We start from the raw sequence: 22,172 nt of genomic DNA on the forward strand, positions 1-22,172 counted from the left end.
AAAAGAAACATTGTGTTCTCAACAAGATATATGAAGGACGGCTTTCACACACACTTATTTCTCACAACTGAGCATGTGGAGAGAGGTTCGTTCATCTAGCAGTAAGGGAACGTGTTGCAGGAGAAACTTTTACTCTGGTTCTCTGTCTCTTTCCTAGTGCCGTTTGAAAGTTCCTGCAGTTTTCACTGTAAAACCGATTTGGAGCTACTACCTCCCCATATATATGTATGGAGTGGAGTTTGCAACTGAAAATAATCTTTGTGTTCCCAACAAGGAAGGTAAATTGCGGCTTTCACACACATATTTCTCTCACAACTTAGCATGAGGAGAGACTTTCGTTCATCTAGCACAATGGGAACGGGCTGCAGGAGAAACTTTTACTCTGGTTTCTCAGTCTGTTTCCTAGTGCCGGGTTGAATTTCCTGCAGTTTTCACTGTAAAACCGAGTTGAAATTAGAACCTCCCCTTATAGATGTTTGGAGTGGAGTATGCAACTGAAAAGAAAATTTGTGTTCCCATCAAGCTAGATTAAGGACGGCTTTCACACACTATTGTCTCTCAGAACTGAGCATGTGGAGAGAGTTTCGTTCATCTAGAACAAAGGGAACGGGTTGTAGGGGAATATTTTACTATGGTTTCTCAGTCTGTTTCCCAGTGCCGGTTTAAGTTCCTTCAGTTTTCACTGTAAACACGTGTTGGAGCTAGTACATCCCCATATATATTTATGGAGTGGAGATTGCAACTGAAAAGAAACTTTGTGTTCCCAACAAGCTAGATGAAGTACTGTTTCACACACACTTATCTCTCACAACTGAGCATGTGGAGAGACGTTCATTCATCTAGAACAAAGGGAACTTGTTGCAGGAGAAATTTTACTCTTTTTTCTCAGACAGTTTCCAAAGACGGTTTGAAGTTTCTGCAGTTTTCACTGTAAAACCTTTTTGGAGCTAGTTCCTCCCCATATATATGTATGGAATGGATTTTGCAACTGAAAAGAATCTTTGTGTTCCCAAAAAGCTAGATGAAGGACGGCTTTCACACACAATTTTCTCTCAGAACTGGGCATTTGGAGAGAGTTTCGTTCATCTAGCACAATGGGAACGGGTCGCAGGTGCAATTTTTACTCTTGTTTCTCAGTCTGTTTCCTAGAGCCGGTATGTAATTCTTGCATTATTCACTGTAATTCCGAGTTGGATTTAGTACCTCCCCATTTATATGTATGGAGTGGAGTTTGCAACTGAAAAGAAACTTTGAGTTCCCAACAAGCTAGATGAAGTTCGGCTTTCACACACACTTATCTCTCACAACATAGCTTGTGGAGAGATGTTCGTTCATCTAGCACAAAGGGAACTGGTTGCAGGAGAAAATTTTACTGTGGTTTCTCAGTCTCTTTCCAGAGGCCGGTTTGAAGTTCCTGCACTTTTCATTGTAAAACCTTGTTGGAGTTAGTACCTCCCCATATATATGTATGAAATGGAGTTTGCAACTTAAAAGAAACTTTGTGTTCCCAACAAGCTAGATGAAGGACGGCATTCACACACAATTATCTCTCACAACTGAGCATTTAGAGAGAGTTTCGTTCATCTAGCAAAATGGGAACGGTTTGCAGGTGAAATTTTTACTCTGGTTTCTCAGTCTGTTTCCTAGCGCCGGTATGAAATTCCTGCAGGTTTCACTGCAAAACCGAGTTGGAGTTAGTCCCTCCCTTTATAGTTGTATGGAGTGCAGTTTGCAACTGAAAATAATATTTGTGTTCCCAACAAAATAGTTGAAGGGCGGCTTTCACACACACTTCTCTCTCAGAACTGAGCATGTGGAGAAACGTTCGTTCATCTTGCAAAAAGGGAACGGGTTGCAGGGGAATATTTTACTAAGGTTTCTCAGTCTGTTTCGTAGTGCCGGTTTGAAGTTCCTGCAGTTTTCACTGTAAACACGTTTTGGAGCTAGTACCTCCCCATATATATATATGGATTGGAGTTTGCAACTGAAAAGAAATTTTGTGTTCCCAACAAGCTAAATGAATTTCGGCTTTCACACACAATTATCTCTCACAACTGAGCATGAGGAGAGACTCGTTCATCTAGCAAAATCGGATCGGGTTGCAGGAGAAATTTTCCTCTTGTTTCTCAGTCTGTTTCCTAGTGCCGCTTTGAAGTTTCTGCAGTTTTCCCTGTAAAACCGATTTGGAGTTAGTACCTCCCCTTATAGAGGTATGGAGTGGTGTTTGCAACTGAAAAGAAACTTTGTGTTCCCAACAAGCTAGGTGAAGGACGGTTTTCACACACAATTACCTCTCACAACTGAGCATGTGGAGAGACGTTCGTTCATCTAGCTCAAAGGGAAATATTGGCAGGGGATATTTTTACACTGGATTCTAAGTCTGATTCCAAAGGCCGGTTTGAATTTCCTGATGTTTTCACTGTAAAACCTTGTTGGAGCTAGTTCCTCCCCATATATATGTATGGAGTGGAGTTTGCAACTTAAAAGAACTTTTTGTTCCCAACAAGCTAGGTGAAGGAAGCCTTTCACAAACATTTATCTCCCACAACTGAGCAAGTGGAGATAGGTTCGTTCATCTAGCACAAAGAAACGGGTTACAGCAGGAACATTTACTCTGGCTTCTCAGTCTGTTTCCTAGTGCCGGTTTGAAGTTTCTGCAGTTTTCACTGTAAAACCGAGTTGGAGCTACTACCTCCCCATATATATGTATTGAGTGGAGTTTGCAACTGAAAAGAAACTTTGTGTTCCCAACCAGCTAGGTGAAAGACGGCTTTTACACACAATTATCTCTCACAACTGAGCATGAGGAGAGACTTTCTTTCATCTAGCACAATGGGAACGGGTTGCAGGGGATACTTTTACTCTGGTTTCTTAGTCTGTTTCCCAGTGCCGGGTTGAAGTTCCTGCATTTTTCACTATGAAACCGAGTTGAAGTTAGTACCTCCTCTTATAGATGTTTCGAATAGTGTAGGCAACTGAAAAGAAACATTGTGTTCCCATCAAGCTAGATGAAGGACGCCTTTCACACACATTTATCTCTCAGATCTGAGCATGTGGAGAGAGTTTCGTTCATCTAGCACAAGGGAACGGTTTGCAGGGGAATATTTTACTATGGTTTCTCACTCTGTTTCCTAGTGCCGGTTTGATGTTCCTGCAGGTTTCACTTTAAACAAGTGTTGGAGCTATTACCTCCCCATATATATGTATGGAGTGGAGTTTGCAACTGAAAAGAAAATTTGTGTTCTCAACAAGCTAGATGAAGTACGACTTTCACACACACTTATCTCTCACAACTGAGCATGTGGAGAGACGTTCGTTCATCTAGCACAAAGGGAACTGGTTGCAGGGGAAACTTTTACTCTGGTTTCTCAGACTGTTTCCAAAGGCCGGTTTGAAGTTCCTGCATTTTTCACTGTAAAACCTTTTTGGAGCTAGTTCCTCCCCATATAAATGTATGGAATGGAGTTTGCAAATGAAAAGAAACTTTGTGTTCCCAACAAGCTAGATGAAAGACGGCATTCACACACAATTTTCTCTCAGAACAGAGCATGTGGAGAGAGTTTTGTTCATCTAGCACAATGGGAACTGGTTGCAGGTCAAATTTTTACTCTGGTTTCTCAGTCTGTTTCCTAGTGCCGGTATGAAATTCCTGTAGTTTTCAGTGTAAAACCGAGTTGGAGTTAGTACCTCCCGTTATAGTTGTATGGAGTGGAGTATGCAACTGAAAAGAAACTTTGTGTTCCCAACAAGATAGGTAAAGGACGTCTTTCACACACACTTATCTCTCAGAACTGAGCATGTGGAGGGACGTTCGTTCATCTAGCACAAAAGGAACGGGTTGCAGGGGAATATTTTACTCTGGTTTCTCAGTCTGATTCCTAGTGCCGTTTTGAAGTTCCTGCAGTTTTCACTGTAAACACGTGTTGGGGCTAGTACCTCCGCATATATATTTATGGAGTGTAGTTTGCTACTGAAAAGAAACTTTGTGTTCCCAACAAGCTAGATGAAGTACTGCTTCCACACACACTTATCTCTCACAACTGAGCATGTGGAGAGAGTTTCGTTCATCTAGATCAAAGGGAACGGGTTGCAGGGGAATATTTTACTATGGTTTCTCAGTCTGTTTCCTAGTGCCTGTTGGAAGTTCCTGCAGTTTTCACTGTAAACACCTGTTGGAGCTAGTACCTCCCAATATATATGTATGTAGTGAAGTTTGCAACTTAAAAGAAACTTTGTGTTCCCAACAAGCTAGGTGAAGGACGGCTTTCACACACACTTATCTCTCACATCTGAGCATGTGGAGAGAGGTTAGTTCATCTAGCACAAAGGGAATGGGTTGCAGGAGAAACTTTTTCTCTGGTTCTCTGTATGTTTCCTAGTGCTGGTTTGAAGTATCTGCAGTTTTCACTGAAAAACCGAGTTGGAACTAACACCTCCCCATATATATGTATGGAGTGGTGTTTGCAACTGAAAAGAAACTTTTTGTTCCCTACAAGCTAGGTGAAGGACGGCTTTCACACACATTTATCTCTCACAACTGAGCATGAGGAGAGACTTTCGTTCATCTAGCACAATGGGAACGGTTTGCAAGAGAAAATTTTACTCTGGTTTCTAAGTCTGTTTCCCAGTGCCTGGTTGAAATTCCTGCAGTTTTCACTGTAAAACCGAGTTGAAGTTAGTACCTCCACTTATAGATTTTTGGAGTGGAGTATGCAACTGAAAAGAAACTTTGTGTTCCCATCAAGCTAGATGAAGAACGGCTTTCACACACACGTATCTCTCAGAACTGAGCATGTGGAGGGATTTTCGTTCATTTGGCACAAAGGGAACGGTTTGCAAGGGAATATTTTACTATGGTTTCTCAGTCTTTTTCCTAGTGCCTTTATGAAATTCCTGTAGTTTTCAGTGTAAAATCGAGTTGGAGTTAGTACCTCCCGTTATAATTGTATGGAGTGGAGTATGCAACTGAAAAGAAACTTTGTGTTCCCAACAAGATAGGTGAAGGTCGGTTTCACACACAATTATCTCTCACAACTGAGCATGTGGAGAGACGTTCGTTCATCTACCACAAAGGGAACGGTTTGCATGTGAAACTTTTTCTCTGGCTTCTCAGTCTGTTTCGTAGTGCCAATTTGAATTTCCTGCCGTTTTCACTGTAAAAACGTGTTGGAGTTAGTACCTAACCATATATATGTATGGAGTGGAGTTTGCAACTGAAATGAAACTTTTTGTTCCCAACAAGCTAGGTGAAGTAAGGCTTTCACAAACATTTATCTCCCACAACTGAGCAAGTGGAGAGACGTTCGTTCATCTAGCACAAATAACGGGTTACAGCAGGAACTTTTACTCTGGTTTCTCAGTCTGTTTCCTAGTGCTGGTTTGAAGTTCCTGCAGTTTTCACTGTAAAAAGGTGTTGGAGCTTGTACCTCCCCATATATATATATGGAGTGGAGATTGCAACTGAAAAGAAACTTTGTGTTCTCAAGAAGATATGTGAAGGACGGCTTTCACACACACTTATCTCTCAGATATGAGCATGTGGAGAGAGGTTCGTTCATCTAGCACAAAGGGAATGGGTTGCAGGGAAACATTTACTCTGGTTGTCTGTTTCCTAGTGCTGGTTTGAAGTTTCTGCAGTATTCACTGAAAAACCGAGTTGGAACTAATACCTCCCCATATATATGTATGGAGTGGTGTTTGCAACTGAAAAGAAACTTTGTGTTCCCAACAAGCTAGGTGAAGGACGGCTTTCACACACATTTATCTCTCACAAATTAGCATGAGGAGAGACTTTCGTTCATCTAGCACAATGGGAACGGTTTGCAGGAGAAACTTTTACTCTGGTTTCTAAGTCTGTTTCCCAGTGCCGGGTTGAAGTTCCTGCAGTTTTCACTGTAAAAAACAGTTGAAGTTAATACCTCCACTTATAGATTTTTGGAGTGGAGTATGCAACTGAAAAGAAACTTTGTGTTCCCATCAAGCTAGATGAAGAACGGCTTTCACACACATTTATCTCTCAGAACTGAGCATGTGGAGAGAGTTTCGTTCATCTAGAACAAAGGGAACGGGTTGCAGGTGAATATTTTACTATGGTTTCTCAGTCTGTTTCCTCGTGCCGGTTTGAAGTTCCTGAAGTTTTCTCTGTAAATACGTGTTGGAGCTTGTACCTCCCCATATATTTTTATGAAGTGGAGTTTGTTACTGAAAAGAAAATTTGTTTTCCCCACAAGCTAGATGAAGTACGACTTTCACACACACTTATCTCTCACAACTGAGCATGTGGAGAGACTTTCGTTCATCTAGAAAAAAGGAACTGGTTGCAGGATAAACTTTTACTCTGGTTTCTCAGACTGTTTCCAAAGGCCGGTTTGAAGTTCCTGCAGTTTTCACTGTAAAACCTTGTTGGAGCTAGTTCCTCCCCATATATATGTATGGAATGGAGTTTGCAAATGAAAAGAAACTTTGTGTTCCCAACAAGCTAGATGAAATACGGCTTTCACACACAATTTTCTCTCAGAACAGAGCATGTGGAGAGAGTTTTGTTCATCTAGCAAAATGTGAACGGGTTGCAGGTCAAATTTTTACTCTGGTTTCTCAGTCTGTTTCCTAGTGCCTTTATGAAATTCCTGTAGTTTTCAGTGTAAAACCGAGTTGGAGTTAGTACCTCCCGTTATAGTTGTATGGAGTGGGGTATGCAACTGAAAAGAATCTTTGTGTTCCCAACAAGATAGGTGAAGGACATCTTTCACACACACTTATCTCTCAGAACTGAGCATGTGGAGAGACTTTCGTTCATCTAGCACAAAGGGAACGGGTTGCAGGGGAATATTTTACTATGGTTTCTCAGTCTGTTTCCTAGTGCCGTTTTGAAGTTCCTGCAGTTTTCACTGTAAACACGTGTTGGGGCTAGTACCTCCCCATATATATTTATGGAGTGTAGTTTGCTACTGAAAAGAAAATTTGTGTTCCCAACAAGCTAGATGAAGTACTGCTTTCACACACACTAATCTATCACAACTGAGCATGTGGAGAGACGTTTGTTCATCTAGAACAAATGAAATGGTTGCAGGAGAAAATTTTACTCTGGTTTCTCAGACTGTTTCCAAAGGCCGGTTTGAATTTCCTGCAGTTTTCACTGTAAAACCTTGTTGGAGCTAGTTCCTCCCCATATATATGTATGGAATGGAGTTTGCAACTGAAAAGAAACTTTGTGTTCCCAACAAGCTAGATGAAGAACGGCTTTCACACACAATTTTCTCTCAGAACTGAGCATGTGGAGAGAGTTTTTTTCATCTAGCACAATGGGAACGGGTTGCAGGTATAATTTTTACTCTGGTTTCTCAGTCTGTTTCCTAGTGCCTTTATGAAATTCCTGTAGTTTTCAGTGTAAAACCGAGTTGGAGTTAGTACCTCCCGTTATAGTTGTATGGAGTGGATTATGCAACTGAAAAGATACTTTGTGTTCCCAACTAGCTATGTGAAGGACGGCTTTCACACACTCATATCTCTCAGATCTGAGCATGTGGAGAGACGTTTGTTCATCTAGCAGTAAGGGAACGTGTTGCAGGAGAAACTTTTACTCTGGTTCTCTGTCTGTTTCCTAGTGCCGTTTGAAAGTTCCTGCAGTTTTCACTGTAAAACCGATTTGGAGCTACTAACTCCCCATATATATGTATGGAGTGGAGTTTGCAACTGAAAATAATCTTTGTGTTCCCAACAAGCAAGGTGAATTGCGGCTTTCACACACATTTATCTCTCACAACATAGCATGAAGAGAGACTTTCGTTCATCTAGCACAATGGGAACGGGATGCAGGAGAAACTTTTACTCTGGTTTCTCAGTCTGTTTCCTATTGCCGGGTTGAATTTCCTGCAGTTTTCACTGTAAAACCGAGTTGAAATTAGAACCTCCCCTTATAGATGTTTGGAGTGGAGTATGCAACTGAAAAGAAAATTTGTGTTCCCATCAAGCTAGATTAAGGACGGCTTTCACACACTATTGTCTGTCAGAACTGAGCATGTGGAGAGAGTTTCGTTCATCTAGAACAAAGGGAACGGGTTGTAGGGGAATATTTTACTATGGTTTCTCAGTCTGTTTCCTAGTTCCGGTTTAAGTTCCTTCAGTTTTCACTGTAAACACGTGTTGGAGCTAGTACATCCCCATATATATTTATGGAGTGGAGATTGCAACTGAAAAGAAACTTTGTGTTCCCAACAAGCTAGATGAAGTACTGCTTTCACACACACTTATCTCTCACAACTGAGCATGTGGAGAGACGTTCATTCATCTAGAACAAAGGGAACTTGTTGCAGGAGAAATTTTACTCTTTTTTCTCAGACAGTTTCCAAAGGACGGTTTGAAGTTCCTGCAGTTTTCACTGTAAAACTTTGTTGTAGCTAGTTCCTCCCCATATATATGTATGGAATGGATTTTGCAACTGAAAAGAATCTTTGTGTTTCCAAAAAGCTAGATGAAGGACGGCTTTCACACACAATTTTCTCTCAGAACTGAGCATGTGGACAGAGTTTCGTTCATCTAGCACAATGGGAACGGGTCGCAGGTGCAATTTTTACTCTTGTTCTCAGTCTGTTTCCTAGAGCCGGTATGTAATTCTTGCAGTTTTCACTGTAATTCCGAGTTGGATTTAGTACCTCCACATTTATATGTATGGAGTGGAGTTTGCAACTGAAAAGAAACTTTGTGTTCCCAAAAAGAAATGTGAAGGACGGCTTTCACACACACTTGTCTCTCAGAAATGAGCATGTGGAGAGTCGTTCGTTCATCTAGCACAAAGGGAACGGGTTGAAGGGGAATATTTTACTATGGTTTCCCAGTCTGTTTCCTAGTACCGGTTTGAAGTTCCTGCAGTTTTCACTGTAAATACGTGTTGGATCTAGTACCTCCCCATTTATATGTATGGAGTGGAGTTTGCAACTGAAAAGAAACTTTGAGTTCCCAACAAGCTAGGTGAAGTTCGGCTTTCACACACACTTATCTCTCACAACATAGCTTGTAGAGAGACGTTCGTTCATCTAGCACAAAGGGAACTGGTTGCAGGATAAAATTTTACTCTGGTTTCTCAGTCTCTTTCCAGAGGCCGGTTTGAAGTTCCTGCACTTTTCACTGTAAAACCTTGTTGGAGTTAGTACCTCCCCATATATATGTATGAAATGGAGTTTGCAACTTAAAAGAAACTTTGTGTTCCCAACAAGCTAGATGAAGGACGGCATTCACACACAATTATCTCTCACAACTAAGCATTTAGAGAGAGTTTCGTTCATCTAGCAAAATGGGAACTGGTTGCAGGTGAAATTTTTACTCTGGTTTCTCAGTCTGTTTCCTAGTGCCGGTATGAAATTCCTGCAGGTTTCACTGCAAAACCGAGTTGGAGTTAGTCCCTCCCTTTATAGTTGTATGGAGTGCAGTTTGCAAATGAAAATAATATTTGTGTTCCCAACAAAATAGTTGAAGGGCGGCTTTCACACACACTTCTCTCTCAGAACTGAGCATGTGGAGAAACGTTCGTTCATCTTGCAAAAATAGAACGGGTTGCAGGGGAATATTTTACTAAGGTTTCTCAGTCTGTTTCGTAGTGCCGGTTTGAAGTTCCTGCAGTTTTCAGTGTAAACACGTTTTGGAGCTAGTACCTCCCCATATATATATATGGATTGGAGTTTGCAACTGAAAAGAAATTTTGTGTTCCCAACAAGCTAAATGAATTTCGGCTTTCACACACAATTATCTCTCACAACTGAGCATGTGGAGAGACTCGTTCATCTAGCAAAATCGGATCGGGTTGCAGGAGAAATTTACCTCTTGTTTCTCAGTCTGTTTCCTAGTGCCGCTTTGAAGTTCCTGCAGTTTTCCCTGTAAAACCGAGTTGGAGTTAGTACCTCCCCTTATAGATGTATGGAGTGGAGTTTGCAACTGAAAAGAAACTTTGTGTTCCCAACAAGCTAGGTGAAGGACGGTTTTCACACACAATTATCTCTCACAACTGAGCATGTGGAGAGACGTTCGTTCATCTAGCTCAAACGGAAATGTTTGCAGGGGAAATTTTTACACTGGATTCTAAGTCTGATTCCAAAGGCCGGTTTGAATTTCCTGATGTTTTCACTGTAAAACCTTTTTGGAGCTAGTTCCTCCACATATATATGTATGGAGTGGAGTTTGCAACTGAAAAGAAACTTTTTGTTCCCAACAAGCTAGGTGAAGGAAGCCTTTCACAAACATTTATCTCCCACAACTGAGCAAGTGGAGATAGGTTCGTTCATCTAGCACAAAGAAACGGGTTACAGCAGGAACATTTACTCTGGCTTCTCAGTCTGTTTCCTAGTGCCGGTTTGAAGTTCCTGCAGTTTTCACTGTAAAACCGAGTTGGAGCTACTACCTCCCCATATATATGTATGGAGTGGAGTTTGCAACTGAAAAGAATCTTTGTGTTCCCAACAAGCTAGGTGAAAGACGGCTTTTACACACAATTATCTCTCACAACTGAGCATGAGGAGAGACTTCCGTTCATCTAGCACAATGGGAACGGGTTGCAGGGGATACTTTTACTCTGGGTTCTTAGTCTGTTTCCCAGTGCCGGGTTGAAGTTCCTGCATTTTTCACTGTGAAAACGAGTTGAAGTTAGTACCTCCTCTTATAGATGTTTCGAATAGAGTAGGCAAGTGAAAAGAAACATTGTGTTCCCATCAAGCTAGATGAAGGACGCCTTTCACACACATTTATCTCTCAGATCTGAGTATGTGGAGAGAGTTTCGTTCATCTAGCACAAGGGAACGGTTTGCAGGGGAATATTTTACTATGGTTTCTCACTCTGTTTCCTAGTGCCGGTTTGATGTTCCTGCAGGTTTCACTTTAAACAAGTGTTGGAGCTATTACCTCCCCATATATATGTATGGAGTGGAGTTTGCAACTGAAAAGAAAATTTGTGTTCTCAACAAGCTAGATGAAGTACGACTTTCACACACACTTATCTCTCACAACTGAGCATGTGGAGAGACGTTCGTTCATCTAGCACAAAGGGAACTGGTTGCAGGGGAAACTTTTACTCTGGTTTCTCAGACTGTTTCCAAAGGCCGGTTTGAAGTTCCTGCATTTTTCACTGTAAAACCTTTTTGGAGCTAGTTCCTCCCCATATAAATGTATGGAATGGAGTTTGCAAATGAAAAGAAACTTTGTGTTCCCAACAAGCTAGATGAAAGACGGCATTCACACACAATTTTCTCTCAGAACAGAGCATGTGGAGAGAGTTTTGTTCATCTAGCACAATGGGAACTGTTTGCAGGTCAAATTTTTACTCTGGTTTCTCAGTCTGTTTCCTAGTGCCGGTATGAAATTCCTGTAGTTTTCAGTGTAAAACCGAGTTGGAGTTAGTACCTCCCGTTATAGTTGTATGGAGTGGAGTATGCAACTGAAAAGAAACTTTGTGTTCCCAACAAGATAGGTAAAGGACGTCTTTCACACACACTTATCTCTCAGAACTGAGCATGTGGAGGGACGTTCGTTCATCTAGCACAAAAGGAACGGGTTGCAGGGGAATATTTTACTCTGGTTTCTCAGTCTGATTCCTAGTGCCGTTTTGAAGTTCCTGCAGTTTTCACTGTAAACACGTGTTGGGGCTAGTACCTCCGCATATATATTTATGGAGTGTAGTTTGCTACTGAAAAGAAACTTTGTGTTCCCAACAAGCTAGATGAAGTACTGCTTCCACACACACTTATCTCTCACAACTGAGCATGTGGAGAGAGTTTCGTTCATCTAGATCAAAGGGAACGGGTTGCAGGGGAATATTTTACTATGGTTTCTCAGTCTGTTTCCTAGTGCCTGTTGGAAGTTCCTGCAGTTTTCACTGTAAACACCTGTTGGAGCTAGTACCTCCCAATATATATGTATGTAGTGAAGTTTGCAACTTAAAAGAAACTTTGTGTTCCCAACAAGCTAGGTGAAGGACGGCTTTCACACACACTTATCTCTCACATCTGAGCATGTGGAGAGAGGTTAGTTCATCTAGCACAAAGGGAATGGGTTGCAGGAGAAACTTTTTCTCTGGTTCTCTGTATGTTTCCTAGTGCTGGTTTGAAGTATCTGCAGTTTTCACTGAAAAACCGAGTTGGAACTAACACCTCCCCATATATATGTATGGAGTGGTGTTTGCAACTGAAAAGAAACTTTTTGTTCCCAACAAGCTAGGTGAAGGACGGCTTTCACACACATTTATCTCTCACAACTGAGCATGAGGAGAGACTTTCGTTCATCTAGCACAATGGGAACGGTTTGCAAGAGAAACTTTTACTCTGGTTTCTAAGTCTGTTTCCCAGTGCCTGGTTGAAATTCCTGCAGTTTTCACTGTAAAACCGAGTTGAAGTTAGTACCTCCACTTATAGATTTTTGGAGTGGAGTATGCAACTGAAAAGAAACTTTGTGTTCCCATCAAGCTAGATGAAGAACGGCTTTCACACACACGTATCTCTCAGAACTGAGCATGTGGAGGGATTTTCGTTCATTTGGCAGAAAGGGAACGGTTTGCAAGGGAATATTTTACTATGGTTTCTCAGTCTTTTTCCTAGTGCCTTTATGAAATTCCTGTAGTTTTCAGTGTAAAACCGAGTTGGAGGTAGTACCTCCCGTTATAATTTTATGGAGTGGAGTATGCAACTGAAAAGAAACTTTGTGTTCCCAACAAGATAGGTGAAGTTCGGTTTCACACACAATTATCTCTCACAACTGAGCATGTGGAGAGACGTTCGTTCATCTACCACAAAGGGAACGGTTTGCATGTGAAACTTTTTCTCTGGCTTCTCAGTCTGTTTCGTAGTGCCAATTTGAATTTCCTGCCGTTTTCACTGTAAAAACGTGTTGGAGTTAGTACCTAACCATATATATGTATGGAGTGGAGTTCGCAACTGAAATGAAACTTTTTGTTCCCAACAAGCTAGGTGAAGTAAGGCTTTCACAAACATTTATCTCCCACAACTGAGCAAGTGGAGAGACGTTCGTTCATCTAGCACAAATAACGGGTTACAGCAGGAACTTTTACTCTGGTTTCTCAGTCTGTTTCCTAGTGCTGGTTTGAAGTTCCTGCAGTTTTCACTGTAAAAAGGTGTTGGAGCTTGTACCTCCCCATATATATATATGGAGTGGAGATTGCAACTGAAAAGAAACTTTGTGTTCTCAAGAAGATATGTGAAGGACGGCTTTCACACACACTTATATCTCAGATATGAGCATGTGGAGAGAGGTTCGTTCATCTAGCACAAAGGGAATGGGTTGCAGGGAAACATTTACTCTGGTTGTCTGTTTCCTAGTGCTGGTTTGAAGTTTCTGCAGTATTCACTGAAAAACCGATTTGGAACTAATACCTCCCCATATATATGTATGGAGTGGTGTTTGCAACTGAAAAGAAACTTTGTGTTCCCAACAAGCTAGGTGAAGGACGGCTTTCACACACATTTATCTCTCACAAATTAGCATGAGGAGAGACTTTCGTTCATCTAGCACAATGGGAACGGTTTGCAGGAGAAACTTTTACTCTGGTTTCTAAGTCTGTTTCCCAGTGCCGGGTTGAAGTTCCTGCAGTTTTCACTGTAAAAAACAGTTGAAGTTAATACCTCCACTTATAGATTTTTGGAGTGGAGTATGCAACTGAAAAGAAACTTTGTGTTCCCATCAAGCTAGATGAAGAACGGCTTTCACACACATTTATCTCTCAGAACTGAGCATGTGGAGAGAGTTTCGTTCATCTAGAACAAAGGGAACGGGTTGCAGGTGAATATTTTACTATGGTTTCTCAGTCTGTTTCCTCGTGCCGGTTTGAAGTTCCTGAAGTTTTCTCTGTAAATACGTGTTGGAGCTTGTACCTCCCCATATATTTTTATGAAGTGGAGTTTGTTACTGAAAAGAAAATTTGTTTTCCCCACAAGCTAGATGAAGTACGACTTTCACACACACTTATCTCTCACAACTGAGCATGTGGAGAGACTTTCGTTCATCTAGAAAAAAGGAACTGGTTGCAGGATAAACTTTTACTCTGGTTTCTCAGACTGTTTCCAAAGGCCGGTTTGAAGTTCCTGCAGTTTTCACTGTAAAACCTTGTTGGAGCTAGTTCCTCCCCATATATATGTATGGAATGGAGTTTGCAAATGAAAAGAAACTTTGTGTTCCCAACAAGCTAGATGAAATACGGCTTTCACACACAATTTTCTCTCAGAACAGAGCATGTGGAGAGAGTTTTGTTCATCTAGCAAAATGTGAACGGGTTGCAGGTCAAATTTTTACTCTGGTTTCTCAGTCTGTTTCCTAGTGCCTTTATGAAATTCCTGTAGTTTTCAGTGTAAAACCGAGTTGGAGTTAGTACCTCCCGTTATAGTTGTATGGAGTGGGGTATGCAACTGAAAAGAATCTTTGTGTTCCCAACAAGATAGGTGAAGGACATCTTTCACACACACTTATCTCTCAGAACTGAGCATGTGGAGAGACTTTCGTTCATCTAGCACAAAGGGAACGGGTTGCAGGGGAATATTTTACTATGGTTTCTCAGTCTGTTTCCTAGTGCCGTTTTGAAGTTCCTGCAGTTTTCACTGTAAACACGTGTTGGGGCTAGTACCTCCCCATGTATATTTATGGAGTGTAGTTTGCTACTGAAAAGAAAATTTGTGTTCCCAACAAGCTAGATGAAGTACTGCTTTCACACACACTAATCTATCACAACTGAGCATGTGGAGAGACGTTTGTTCATCTAGAACAAATGAACTGGTTGCAGGAGAAAATTTTACTCTGGTTTCTCAGACAGTTTCCAAAGGCCGGTTTGAATTTCCTGCAGTTTTCACTGTAAAACCTTGTTGGAGCTAGTTCCTCCCCATATATATGTATGGAATGGAGTTTGCAACTGAAAAGAAAATTTGTGTTCCCAACAAGCTAGATGAAGAACGGCTTTCACACACAATTTTCTCTCAGAACTGAGCATGTGGAGAGAGTTTTTTTCATCTAGCACAATGGGAACGGGTTGCCGGTATAATTTTTACTCTGGTTTCTCAGTCTGTTTCCTAGTGCCTTTATGAAATTCCTGTAGTTTTCAGTGTAAAACCGAGTTGGAGTTAGTACCTCCCGTTATAGTTGTATGGAGTGGATTATGCAACTGAAAAGATACTTTGTGTTCCCAACTAGCTATGTGAAGGACGGCTTTCACACACTCATATCTCTCAGATCTGAGCATGTGGAGAGACGTTTGTTCATCTAGCAGTAAGGGAACGTGTTGCAGGAGAAACTTTTACTCTGGTTCTCTGTCTCTTTCCTAGTGCCGTTTGAAAGTTCCTGCAGTTTTCACTGTAAAACCGATTTGGAGCTACTACCTCCCCATATATATGTATGGAGTGGAGATTGCAACTGAAAATAATCTTTGTGTTCCCAACAAGCAAGGTGAATTGCGGCTTTCACACACATTTATCTCTCACAACTTAGCATGAGGAGAGACTTTCGTTCATCTAGCACAATGGGAATGGGATGCAGGAGAAACTTTTACTCTGGTTTCTCAGTCTGTTTCCTAGTGCCGGGTTGAATTTCCTGCAGTTTTCACTGTAAAACCGAGTTGAAATTAGAACCTCCCCTTATAGATGTTTGGAGTGGAGTATGCAACTGAAAAGAAAATTTGTGTTCCCATCAAGCTAGATTAAGGACGGCTTTCACACACTATTGTCTGTCAGAACTGAGCATGTGGAGAGGGTTTCGTTCATCTAGAACAAAGGGAACGGGTTGTAGGGGAATATTTTACTATGGTTTCTCAGTCTGTTTCCTAGTGCCGGTTTAAGTTCCTTCAGTTTTCACTGTAAACACGTGTTGGAGCTAGTACATCCCCATATATATTTATGGAGTGGAGATTGCAACTGAAAAGAAACTTTGTGTTCCCAACAAGCTAGATGAAGTACTGCTTTCACACACACTTATCTCTCACAACTGAGCATGTGGAGAGACGTTCATTCATCTAGAACAAAGGGAACTTGTTGCAGGAGAAATTTTACTCTTTTTTCTCAGACAGTTTCCAAAGGACGGTTTGAAGTTCCTGCAGTTTTCACTGTAAAACTTTGTTGTAGCTAGTTCCTCCCCATATATATGTATGGAATGGATTTTGCAACTGAAAAGAATCTTTGTGTTTCCAAAAAGCTAGATGAAGGACGGCTTTCACACACAATTTTCTCTCAGAACTGAGCATGTGGACAGAGTTTCGTTCATCTAGCACAATGGGAACGGGTCGCAGGTGCAATTTTTACTCTTGTTCTCAGTCTGTTTCCTAGAGCCGGTATGTAATTCTTGCATTTTTCACTGTAATTCCGAGTTGGATTTAGTACCTCCACATTTATATGTATGGAGTGGAGTTTGCAACTGAAAAGAAACTTTGTGTTCCCAAAAAGAAATGTGAAGGACGGCTTTCACACACACTTGTCTCTCAGAAATGAGCATGTGGAGAGTCGTTCGTTCATCTAGCACAAAGGGAACGGGTTGCAGGGGAATATTTTACTATGGTTTCCCAGTCTGTTTCCTAGTACCGGTTTGAAGTTCCTGCAGTTTTCACTGTAAATACGTGTTGGATCTAGTACCTCCCCATTTATATGTATGGAGTGGAGTTTGCAACTGAAAAGAAACTTTGAGTTCCCAACAAGCTAGGTGAAATTCGGCTTTCACACACACTTATCTCTCACAACATAGCTTGTGGAGAGACGTTCGTTCATCTAGCACAAAGGGAACTGGTTGCAGGAGAAAATTTTACTCTGGTTTCTCAGTCTCTTTCCAGAGGCCGGTTTGAAGTTCCTGCACTTTTCACTGTAAAACCTTGTTGGAGTTAGTACCTCCCCATATATATGTATGAAATGGAGTTTGCAACTTAAAAGAAACTTTGTGTTCCCAACAAGCTAGATGAAGGACGGCATTCACACACACTTATCTCTCACAACTAAGCATTTAGAGAGAGTTTCGTTCATCTAGCAAAATGGGAACTGGTTGCAGGTGAAATTTTTACTCTGGTTTCTCAGTCGGTTTCCTAGTGCCGGTATGAAATTCCTGCAGGTTTCACTGCAAAACCGAGTTGGAGTTAGTCCCTCCCTTTATAGTTGTATGGAGTGCAGTTTGCAAATGAAAATAATATTTGTGTTCCCAACAAAATAGTTGAAGGGCGGCTTTCACACACACTTCTCTCTCAGAACTGAGCATGTGGAGAAACGTTCGTTCATCTTGCAAAAATAGAACGGGTTGCAGGGGAATATTTTACTAAGGTTTCTCAGTCTGTTTCGTAGTGCCGGTTTGAAGTTCCTGCAGTTTTCACTGTAAACACGTTTTGGAGCTAGTACCTCCCCATATATATATATGGATTGGAGTTTGCAACTGAAAAGAAATTTTGTGTTCCCAACAAGCTAAATGAATTTCGGCTTTCACACACAATTATCTCTCACAACTGAGCATGTGGAGAGACTCGTTCATCTAGCAAAATCGGATCGGGTTGCAGGAGAAATTTACCTCTTGTTTCTCAGTCTGTTTCCTAGTGCCGCTTTGAAGTTCCTGCAGTTTTCCCTGTAAAACCGAGTTGGAGTTAGTACCTCCCCTTATAGATGTATGGAGTGGAGTTTGCAACTGAAAAGAAACTTTGTGTTCCCAACAAGCTAGGTGAAGGACGGTTTTCACACACAATTATCTCTCACAACTGAGCATGTGGAGAGACGTTCGTTCATCTAGCTCAAACGGAAATGTTTGCAGGGGAAATTTTTACACTGGATTCTAAGTCTGATTCCAAAGGCCGGTTTGAATTTCCTGATGTTTTCACTGTAAAACCTTTTTGGAGCTAGTTCCTTCCCATATATATGTATGGAGTGGAGTTTGCAACTGAAAAGAAACTTTTTGTTCCCAACAAGCTAGGTGAAGGAAGCCTTTCACAAACATTTATCTCCCACAACTGAGCAAGTGGAGATAGGTTCGTTCATCTAGCACAAAGAAACGGGTTACAGCAGGAACATTTACTCTGGCTTCTCAGTCTGTTTCCTAGTGCCAGTTTGAAGTTCCTGCAGTTTTCACTGTAAAACCGAGTTGGAGCTACTACCTCCCCATATATATGTATGGAGTGGAGTTTGCAACTGAAAAGAATCTTTGTGTTCCCAACAAGCTAGGTGAAAGACGGCTTTTACACACAATTATCTCTCACAACTGAGCATGAGGAGAGACTTTCGTTCATCTAGCACAATGGGAACGGGTTGCAGGGGATACTTTTACTCTGGGTTCTTAGTCTGTTTCCCAGTGCCGGGTTGAAGTTCCTGCATTTTTCACTGTGAAAACGAGTTGAAGTTAGTACCTCCCCTTATAGATGTTTCGAATGGAGTAGGCAACTGAAAAGAAACATTGTGTTCCCATCAAGCTAGATGAAGGATGCCTTTCACACACATTTATCTCTCAGAACTGAGCATGTGGAGAGAGTTTCGTTCATCTAGCACAAGGGAACGATTTGCAGGCGAATATTTTACTATGGTTTCTCACTCTGTTTCCTAGTGCCGGTTTGATGTTCCTGCAGTTTTCACTTTAAACAAGTGTTGGAGCTAGTACCTCCCCATATATATGTATGGAGTGGAGTTGGCAACTGAAAAGAAAATTTGTGTTCTCAACAAGCTAGATGAAGTATGACTTTCACACATACTTATCTCTCACAACTGAGCATGTGGAGAGACGTTCGTTCATCTAGCACAAAGGGAACTGGTTGCAGGGGAAACTTTTTCTCTGGTTTCTCAGACTGTTTCCAAAGGCCGGTTTGAAGTTCCTGCAGTTTTCACTGTAAAACCTTTTTGGAGCTAGTTCCTCCCCATATATATGTATGGAATGGAGTTTGCAAATGAAAAGAAACTTTGTGTTCCCAACAAGCTAGATGAAGGACGGCTTTCACACACAATTTTCTCTCAGAACAGAGCATGTGGAGAGAGTTTTGTTCATCTAGCACAATGGGAACTGGTTGCAGGTCAAATTTTTACTCTGGTTTCTCAGTCTGTTTCCTAGTGCCGGTATGAAATTCCTGTAGTTTTCAGTGTAAAACCGAGTTGGAGTTAGTACCTCCCGTTATAGTTTTATGGAGTGGAGTATGCAACTGAAAAGAAACTTTGTGTTCCCAACAAGATAGGTGAAGGACGTCTTTCACACACACTTATCTCTCAGAACTGAGCATGTGGAGAGACGTTCGTTCATCTAGCACAAAAGGAACGGGTTGCAGGGGAATATTTTTCTCTGGTTTCTCAGTCTGATTCCTAGTGCCGTTTTGAAGTTCCTGCAGTTTTCACTGTAAACACGTGTTGGGGCTAGTACCTCCCCATATATATTTATGGAGTGTAGTTTGCTACTGAAAAGAAACTTTTTGTTCCCAATAAGCTAGATGAAGTACTGCTTTCACACACACTTATCTCTCACAACTGAGCATGTGGAGAGAGCTTTGTTCATCTAGAACAAAGGGAACTGGTTGCAGGAGAAACTTTTACTCTGGTTTCTCAGACTGTTTCCAAAGGCCGGTTTGAATTTCCTGCAGTTTTCACTGTAAAACCTTGTTGGAGCTAGTTCCTCCCCATATATATGTATGGAATGGATTTTGCAACTGAAAAAAACTTTGTGTTCCCAACAAGCTAGGTGAAGGACGGCTTTCACACACAATTTTCTCTCAGAACTGAGCATGTGGAGAGAGTTTCGTTCATCTAGATCAAAGGGAACGGGTTGCAGGGGAATATTTTACTATGGTTTCTCAGTCTGTTTCCTAGTGCCGGTATGAAATTCCTGCAGTTTCACTGTAAAACCGAGTTGGAGTTAGTACCTCCCGTTATAGTTGTATGGAGTGGAGTTTGCAACTGGAAATAAAATTTGTGTTCCCAACAAATAGGTGAAGGACGGCATTCACACACACTTATCTCTCAGAACTGAGCATGTGGAGAGACGTTCATTCATCTAGCACAAAGGGAACGGGTTGCAGGGGAATATTTTACTATGGTTTCTCAGTCTGTTTCGTAGTGCCGGTTTGATGTTCCTGCAGTTTTCACTGTAAACACGTGTTGGAGCTAGTACCTCCCCATATATATATAAGGAGTGGAGTTTGCAACTGAAAAGAAATTTTGTGTTCCCAACAAACTAAATGAATTTCGGCTTTCACACACAATAATCTCTCACATCTGAGCATGTGGAGAGACTCCTTCATCTAGCAAAATGGGAACGGGATTCACGAGAAATTTTTCCTCTTGTTTCTCCGTCTGTTTCCTAGTGCCGCTTTGAAGTTCCTGCAGTTTTCCTTGTAAAAACGATTTGGAGTTTGTACCTCCCCTTATAGATGTATGGAGTGCAGTTTGCAACTGAAAAGAAACTTTGTGTTCCCAACAAGCTAGGTGAAGGACGATTTTCACACACAAATATCTCTCACAACTGATCATGTGGAGAGACGTTCGTTCATCTAGCACAAATGGAAATGTTTGCAGGGGAAATTTTTACACTGGTTTCTAACTCTGATTCCAAAGGCCGGTTTGAATTTCCTGCTGTTTTCACTGTAAAACCTTGTTGGAGCTAGTTCCTCCCCATATATATGTATGGAATGTAGTTTGCAACTGAAAAGAAACTTTGTGTTCCCAAAAAGCTTTGTGAAGGACGGCTTCACACACACTATTCTCTCAGAACTGAGCATGTGGAGAGACGTTCGTTCATCGAGCACAAAGGGAACCGTTTGCGGTAGAAACGTTTACCCTGGTTTCTCTGTGTGTTTCCTAGTGCCGGTTTGAAGTTCCTGCACTTTACACTGTAAAACCTAGTTGGAGCTAGTACCTCCCCATACAAATATATGGAGTGGAGTTTGAAACTGAAAAGAAACTTTGTGTTCCCAACCAGCTATGTGAAGGACGGCTTTCACACACAATTAACTCTCACAACTGAGCATGTGGAGAGACGTTCGTTCATCTTCCACAAAGGGAACGGTTTGCATGTGAAAATTTTGTTCTGGCTTCTCAGTCTATTTCCTAGTGCCAATTTGAATTTCCTGCAGTTTTCACTGTAAAAACGTGTTGGAGTTAGTACCTAAGCATATATATGTATGGAGTGGAATTTGCAACTGAAAAGAACCTTTTTGTTCCCAACAAGCTAGGTGAAGTAAGGCTTTCACAAACATTTATCTCCCACAACTGAGCAAGTGGAGAGACGTTCGTTCATCTATCACAAAAGAACGGGTTACAACAGGAACTTTTACTGTGGTTTCTCAGTCTGTTTCCTAGTGTCAGTATGAAGTTCCTGCAGTTTTCACTGTAAAAAGGTGTTGGAGCTAGTACCTCCCCATATATATATATGGAGTGGAGATTGCTACTGAAAAGAAACTTTGTGTTCTCAAGAAGATATGTGAAGGACGGCTTTCACACACACTTATCTCTCACATCTGAGCATGTGGAGAGAGGTTCGTTCATCTAGCACAAAGGGAATGGGTTGCAGGAGAAACTTTTACTCTGGTTCTCTGTCTGTTTCCTAGTGCTGGTTTGAAGTATCTGCAGTTTTCACTGAAAAACCGAGTTGGAACTAACACCTCCCCATATATATGTATGGAGTGGTGTTTGCAACTTAAAAGAAACTTTGTGTTCCCATCAAGCTAGGTGAAGGCGGCTTTCACACACATTTATCTCTCACAACTGAGCATGAGGAGAGACTTTCGTTCACCTAGCACAATGGGAACGGTTTGCAGGAGAAACTTTTACTCTGGTTTCTAAGTCTGTTTCCCAGTGCCGGGTTGAAGTTCCTGCAGTTTTCACTGTAAAACCGAGTTGAAGTTAGTACCTCCACTTATAGATTTTGGATTGGAGTATGCAACTGAAAAGAAACTTTGTGTTCCCATCCAGCTAGATGAAGAACGGCTTTCACACACACGAATCTCTCAGAACTGAGCATGTGGAGGGAGTTTCGTTCATTTGGCACAAAGGGAACGGTTTGCAAGGGAATATTTTACTATGGTTTCTCAGTCTTTTTCCTAGTGCCTGTTTGAAATTCCTGCAGTTTTCACTTTAAAAAAGTGTTGGAGCTAGTACCTCTCTATATTTATGTATGGAGTGGAGTTTGCAACTGAAAAGAAACTTTGTATTCCCAACAAGCTAGATGAAGGACGGCTTTCACACACACTTATCTCTCACAACTGAGCA

This window comes from Camelus ferus, chromosome 9 (genome assembly GCF_009834535.1).
Source record: "Camelus ferus isolate YT-003-E chromosome 9, BCGSAC_Cfer_1.0, whole genome shotgun sequence".
Taxonomy (NCBI): domain Eukaryota; kingdom Metazoa; phylum Chordata; class Mammalia; order Artiodactyla; family Camelidae; genus Camelus; species Camelus ferus.